The sequence below is a fragment of the Chrysochloris asiatica genome, unplaced genomic scaffold, assembly GCF_000296735.1.
Source record: "Chrysochloris asiatica unplaced genomic scaffold, ChrAsi1.0 scaffold00214, whole genome shotgun sequence".
Lineage (NCBI taxonomy): Eukaryota > Metazoa > Chordata > Mammalia > Afrosoricida > Chrysochloridae > Chrysochloris > Chrysochloris asiatica.
This window is the reverse complement of record NW_006408732.1, coordinates 167,377-173,256: the sequence shown is the minus strand read 5'-3', so window position 1 is coordinate 173,256 and position 5,880 is coordinate 167,377. Positions and strand designations below refer to the sequence as shown.

The window sequence follows — 5,880 nt, the reverse complement described above, 5'->3', positions numbered from 1 at the left end:
TCCCTCCACCTTCTTATGTATTGCCCTCCCCTTTCTTATATATTGCCCTCCTGGTCACCTGAATTATCATGTGTCTATCTTCAAACCTGGGAATTATTTTCCCTTCCCTCACACCCCTGGTAACCATCAAATAATTTTTATTTTAGTATGGAAATCTTTTCTTAAGCTTTCACAATAATGCTCTTATGCAATCTTTGTCCCTTTGTGACTGACAAATTTCACTCAGCATAGTATCCTCAAATTTCAACCATGTTATGAAGTGTTTGCAGCTTCATTGTTATTGTTCAAGGTAGCATAATATTCCATTGTGTGTATGTACCAAATACTGTTTATCCATTCTTCCATTGATGGACATTAAGGATATCTCCATCTTTATGCCACTGTGAGTAGTGCTGCAATGGACATTGGGTGTGCATATATATCCACTCTTGTTTTAGTTTGTATTTCTTGTGGATATATGCCAAGTAGAGGAACTTCTGGGTCATAAAGTATTTCTATTTCCAACTTCTTCTTTTTTTTTTTTTTTTAAAACAAACTTTGGCCAGTTTTATTAAAGAAAAAAAAATGCACGATTTATTTTTCACCAGTTTGTTCTGGCATGCTTCTAATGATATCGGAATCACCTGGATCAATGATAGCCAGTGTGCACACTCTGTAGTATTTCCCGCATGCTGTGCCCAGTTCAATATTATTGCCACTGTAGTGATGGACACCAGTTTTGGCCAACATGGCGTAGTACTCGATCTCGGATTTCCTCAAGGCCGGGCAGTTGTTGGCGAGGATGACCAGCTTTGCTTTGCCTTGCCGGATCATCTTCAGAGTCTGTTTGTAACCCAGCACGTATTTCCCGCTTTTCATAACAAGTTGGAGCCTCGAGTTGATCGACTCCAGCGACTTTTTCGTCTTCTTTGCGGCCACCATCTTCCCGCCTTAGGTGTGGGACGGCCCCCAACCAAGAGCAGCCGCCAAGATGGCCGGGGAGGGAGAAAGCTCTATTTCCAACTTCTTGAAGAAGCGCTATTCCATTTTTCATAGTGAATCATTTTACAGTCCCACTAGCAATGTAGGAGGGTCCTAGTCTCTCCATACCCTTGCCAGCATTTGTTGTCCTCTGCTTTTTTGAACTTCCTTGTTAATGCTGTTGTGAGATGATATCTCATTGTTTTTTTGATTTGCATCTTTGTAAAGGCTAATGATTATGAATGTTTCTTCATGTGTTTATTGACTGCCTGAATGTGGTCCTTGGTGAAGTGTCTGTTCATATCCTGTACTCATTTTAAGATTGATTCATTTGTCTTTTCCTTATAGATGTGTTGTAGTTTCCTATAAATTTTAGAGATTAGACCATTGTCCAATATGTTGTTTCAAAATGTTTTCCCAGTCTGTGGGTTCCCTTTTTATTCTCTTGGTGCAATGTTTTGATGCACATAAGTTTCCAATTTTTAGTATGTCCCAGTCATCTATTTTGTCTTCTACTCTTTGTGATCTTTGCAATGGTTGATAGTCTATGTATGCCATGTATTAGAGCCCTTAAGTTTGTCCATATTTTTTCATTGGTGACCTTTATATTTCTGGGATTTATGTTTAGGTCTTCATTCTATATTGAGTTGATTTTTGTATAGGGTGTGAGATATGGGTCTTGCTTCATTCTTTTGCAAATTGATATCCAATTTTTCTAGAAACATTTGTCGAAGAGACTATCTCATCTCCATTTAATGTATTTTGGCTCTTTGTCAAAGATCAGTTAACTCTATGTGGATGGATTTACCTCTGGGCTCTCAATTCTATTCCATTGTTCTATGTGTTTTTTTTTTTTTTTTTTTTTTTTTAAAGCAAGGGTGAGGCTTGCTTTACCTGATTTTGCAAAATCAGGCACCCAACTCAGTAGACATGGGCAGATGTGCCACATGGTCGGCCCACAAACAGTCTTATTTCCCTGTCTCAAAAATTCCCCTCTTCCAGTGCCAGTTCCCCATATACAATTCTATGGCATGTCCCATGAGCCCTCCCCCCAGAGAAACCAAAATGTCTCTCCAATAGTCTTAATGACTGTATTTTTATTTAAAGTTCCTAGTCCTAGAACAGATTTCTTTCCTCCCTTCCCCCAGTTCATCATCCTGTTTTGTTATCCTATCCTGCTATCCTCAATAATCCCCTTATTTCTTCACTGAAGATGGACTATGATAACAAGAGTTATTTCTCACAAATCCTCCTCTTTTCTATTTAGACTTATTGGTCTCATCTTCATTTATTATTCTTAAATACTCATAAAGTGTATAATTTCTGGATGTCCCTAAGAGCAAACTATGCCTATATTAGGTTGCATCATAATTGTGCCTGACATAATATAACTAAAACATGTACAACCAAAAATGTATCAACCCCATTTCCTCTTTATATATCATGAATGAACAAATCAGAAATATTTGATGCACACGTAAATGTCCTAAAACCAATCTCCAGCCTGTAGGCACACAGCCTCATTCAGTCCATGGGCCGAGAGTACATAGCTGCTCCATGTCACCACATCTGTCACCATCTCTGCTGTCACTGCTTCTTCAGGCAGGGATCCCAAGTTCCACTCAAGCTCATCATTCTTGATGGTTCTGGGACTGTCCGTTCCTGAAATGAAAGATAACTATGCCTTCATTTTAGCTACATATCTTCTACAATTGCAGTTTTGACAACCACAATCAATACTACTAACAATTAGTAATAACATCTTAATAGCATCATTCCATTACCACTTTTACCAGACACATCTGGAAAAAAGGAAAACTAATCAGTGGGGATTTCCTAAAACCAAGCACATCCAAGAAAATTTGTCAAGTCTTTCACTTCATGTATTTATATCAATTGTTGTTGTTGTTAAGTGCCATCAAGTCAGTTCCGACCCATAGTGACCTTGTATAGGGTTTCCAAGGAGCAGTTGGTGAGCTTGAACTGCTGACTTTACAGTTCAAATGGCTTTGCAGTCTGGCACATTAAACCACAGCGCCACACCAGAACTCCAACTGTTGTTGCTGTTATGTGCCATGGAGTCGGTTCCAACTCATAGCGACGCTGTACAGCATTTCTGAGGTTGTAAATCTTTACAGGAACAGAAAGCCTCATCTTTCTCCCACAGAACAGCTGTCAGTTTTGAACTGCTGACTGTGAGATAAGCAGCCCAATTCATAACCACTATGCTACCAGAGCTCCTATAGCGATATCTAAATTGCCCATCTGAAAAGAAACGTGTGCAGCAAGGTTGTGTTCTTTCACCATACTTATTCAACCTGTATGCTGAGCAAATAATCCAAGAAGCTAGGTTATATGAAGAAAAATGTGGCATCAGGATTGGAGAAAGACTCATTAACAATGTGTGATATGCAGATGATACAACCTTGCTGGCTGAAAGTGAAGAGGACTTGAAACATTTACTGATGATGATAAAAGATCACAGCCTTTGATATGGATTACATCTCAATGTAAAGAAAACAAAATCCTCAAAACTGCACCAAATAAACCATATTCTTATCAATGGAGAAAAGATTGAAGTTGTCAAAGACTTCATTCTTCTTGGCTCAACTATCAACACTCACAGAAGCAGCAGTCAAGAAATCAAACAACATTGCATTAGGCAAATCTGCTGCACAAGAACTTTTAAAGTGTTGAAGAGCAAAGATATCAGCTTGAGGACAAAGGTGTGCCTGATCCAAGCCATGCTATTTTAAATAACCTCATATGCATATGAAAGCTAGACTGTGAATAAGCAAGGCCATAGAAGAATTGATGCTTTTGAGTTATGATTTTGGAGAAGAATATTGAAAGTGCCATGGGCTGCCAAAAGAACCAAACATCCATTTTGGAAGAAGTGCAACCAGAGTGCTCCTTGGAGGCCAAGATGGACAAACTTTGTCTCTCATACTTCGGACATTTTGTCAGGAGGGACCAGTCACTGGAGAATATCATGTTTGGTAAGGTGGAGGGTCAGAGAAAAAGAGAAAGATCCCCAACAAGATGAATTGGCCAAGTGGCAGCATCGATGGACTCAAGCGTGGCAACAGTAGTGAAGTTGGCCCAGGATTGGGCAGTGTTTCATTCTGCTGTGCATAAGGTCGCTATGGGTCAGTACCAACTAGATGGCACCTAACAACAACAACCAATACAGTGGAGCTCTGGTGTGGTACTATGAGTTAATGCACCAGACTGCAAAGCTGTTTGAACTGCAAGGTCAGTGGTTCAAGTTCACCAGCTGCTCCTCAGAAACCTTATACAGGGTCACTATGGGTGGGAGTTGACTCAACAGCACTTAACAACAACAACAACCAATCCAGTACACTGAGAAGATATGCATGTTCCCCAATCTGAAGAGTCTTCCAATCTCGTTGGAACTTTGAGGAACTGCATCCATGAGCAAAAGTCAAGTCCATCAAATTGTAGCAACTGATGCTTGCTCAGAGTATTAAACATCTTCATATTCATCTGGTTAACAACCCTAGCCATCCCAGCAAGGTTAAATGAGTACCAGCTGTAAGGTTTGGAGTTCACACACACCTCCCTGTACTTTAACACAGTCAGTTTTTCCTCTTATTTCATGTCAAGGTCAATGGTGCCATTCACAAGTAGACCAAAGTAATCATAAGCAAGCATATTGCTTGCTGGTTCCCTTCAACTTTCAGTCCTAGAAGAGGGTTTTCTTTGATGTGCCAACTTTCCATGCCTTGAAGCCTCTGAAACTCAAATGCCAAACTGTTTGACTTTTTTTTTTCCAATCACAAATTTCCAGTCCTTTCACCAGTTCTGGGTGGGCATGCATGTCTTTTCAAATACAAATGTATCAACTCTGAAGTTCTGGCTCAGGATTCCACCCTAACGTTCTAACAAATCTAATCAAGTATAGGCAGAAGGCTGGCTTAAAAACTTTCTGTAATCATAATTTCCAAAATCCCTGTTACACATGTATGTCTATTTTACAATAATAAGCAGGAGAAGCCAATATCATGACAGTCTAATATATTAACCTTTTAAAAACACTCAAATTCAATCCTTCCCTCCACCCTGGACCAACCCCATTCACATGCATATGGCCCTGGGCTTCTGGCTGGGTGGATTCCAGTAGACTCTGGCACAAATCAGCTATCTTTTCTATCCAGCTCCAGGAAAATGCAGAAGCTGCTCTCCTTTTAACTGAAACATTTTATCCTGTTTCCTTTTTTCTTTCTGCCACAAAACCTTACAATTTTTTAGCCATTGTAATGAATCCCACTCACAGTACCAAATGCTTAAACCAAGTAGAGACCAAGTCTGACTGCCTTCAAATCTGTGCTAGTCCTCAAATTCAGGGCATGAAACAACATCTAATAGCTGCTCTGGTAGCGTAGTGGTTACGAATCGGGCTGCGAACCTTAAGGTCAGCGGTTCGAAACTACCAGCTGCTCCGCGGGAGAAAGATGAGGCTTTCTACTCCCGTAAAGATTTACACCCTCGGAAACCCTGTACAGGGTCACTATGGGTCGGACCCGACTCGATGGCACTTAACAACAACAACAACAATATGAGAAAAGTGAGGATTGAGGCAGCTATATTTTTCTACTTTCCAAACCACTCCTTTAACCAGTCAGTAAAAGGATCACTAATTCCTGCATTTTCAGCCCATTCATTAGCTATGGTGCTTAATTCTGGCAGGGTTTTGTGATAGCTCCATCAGGAACTGTGTTGTTAGGGATACCACACTTAGCTCCCAATATTACACATATACCTCCCTTTTCAGCTAACATCATGTCTAGTACTACTGTTTTCCCAAGACATCTAGCTAGTGGCATCTAACTGGATAGCTACCCCTTATAGGACATGTCTGGTGTTGCTTATGAACCTATGCATCAAGAGATCCAGGGA

The 5,880-nt window shown here is 40.2% G+C and overlaps 1 pseudogene; it reads right to left on the bottom strand.

The window, feature by feature from the left end:
• Positions 1-573: 573 nt before the first annotated feature.
• Positions 574-921, bottom strand: LOC102832700 (annotated as a pseudogene).
• Positions 922-5,880: the final 4,959 nt, after the last annotated feature.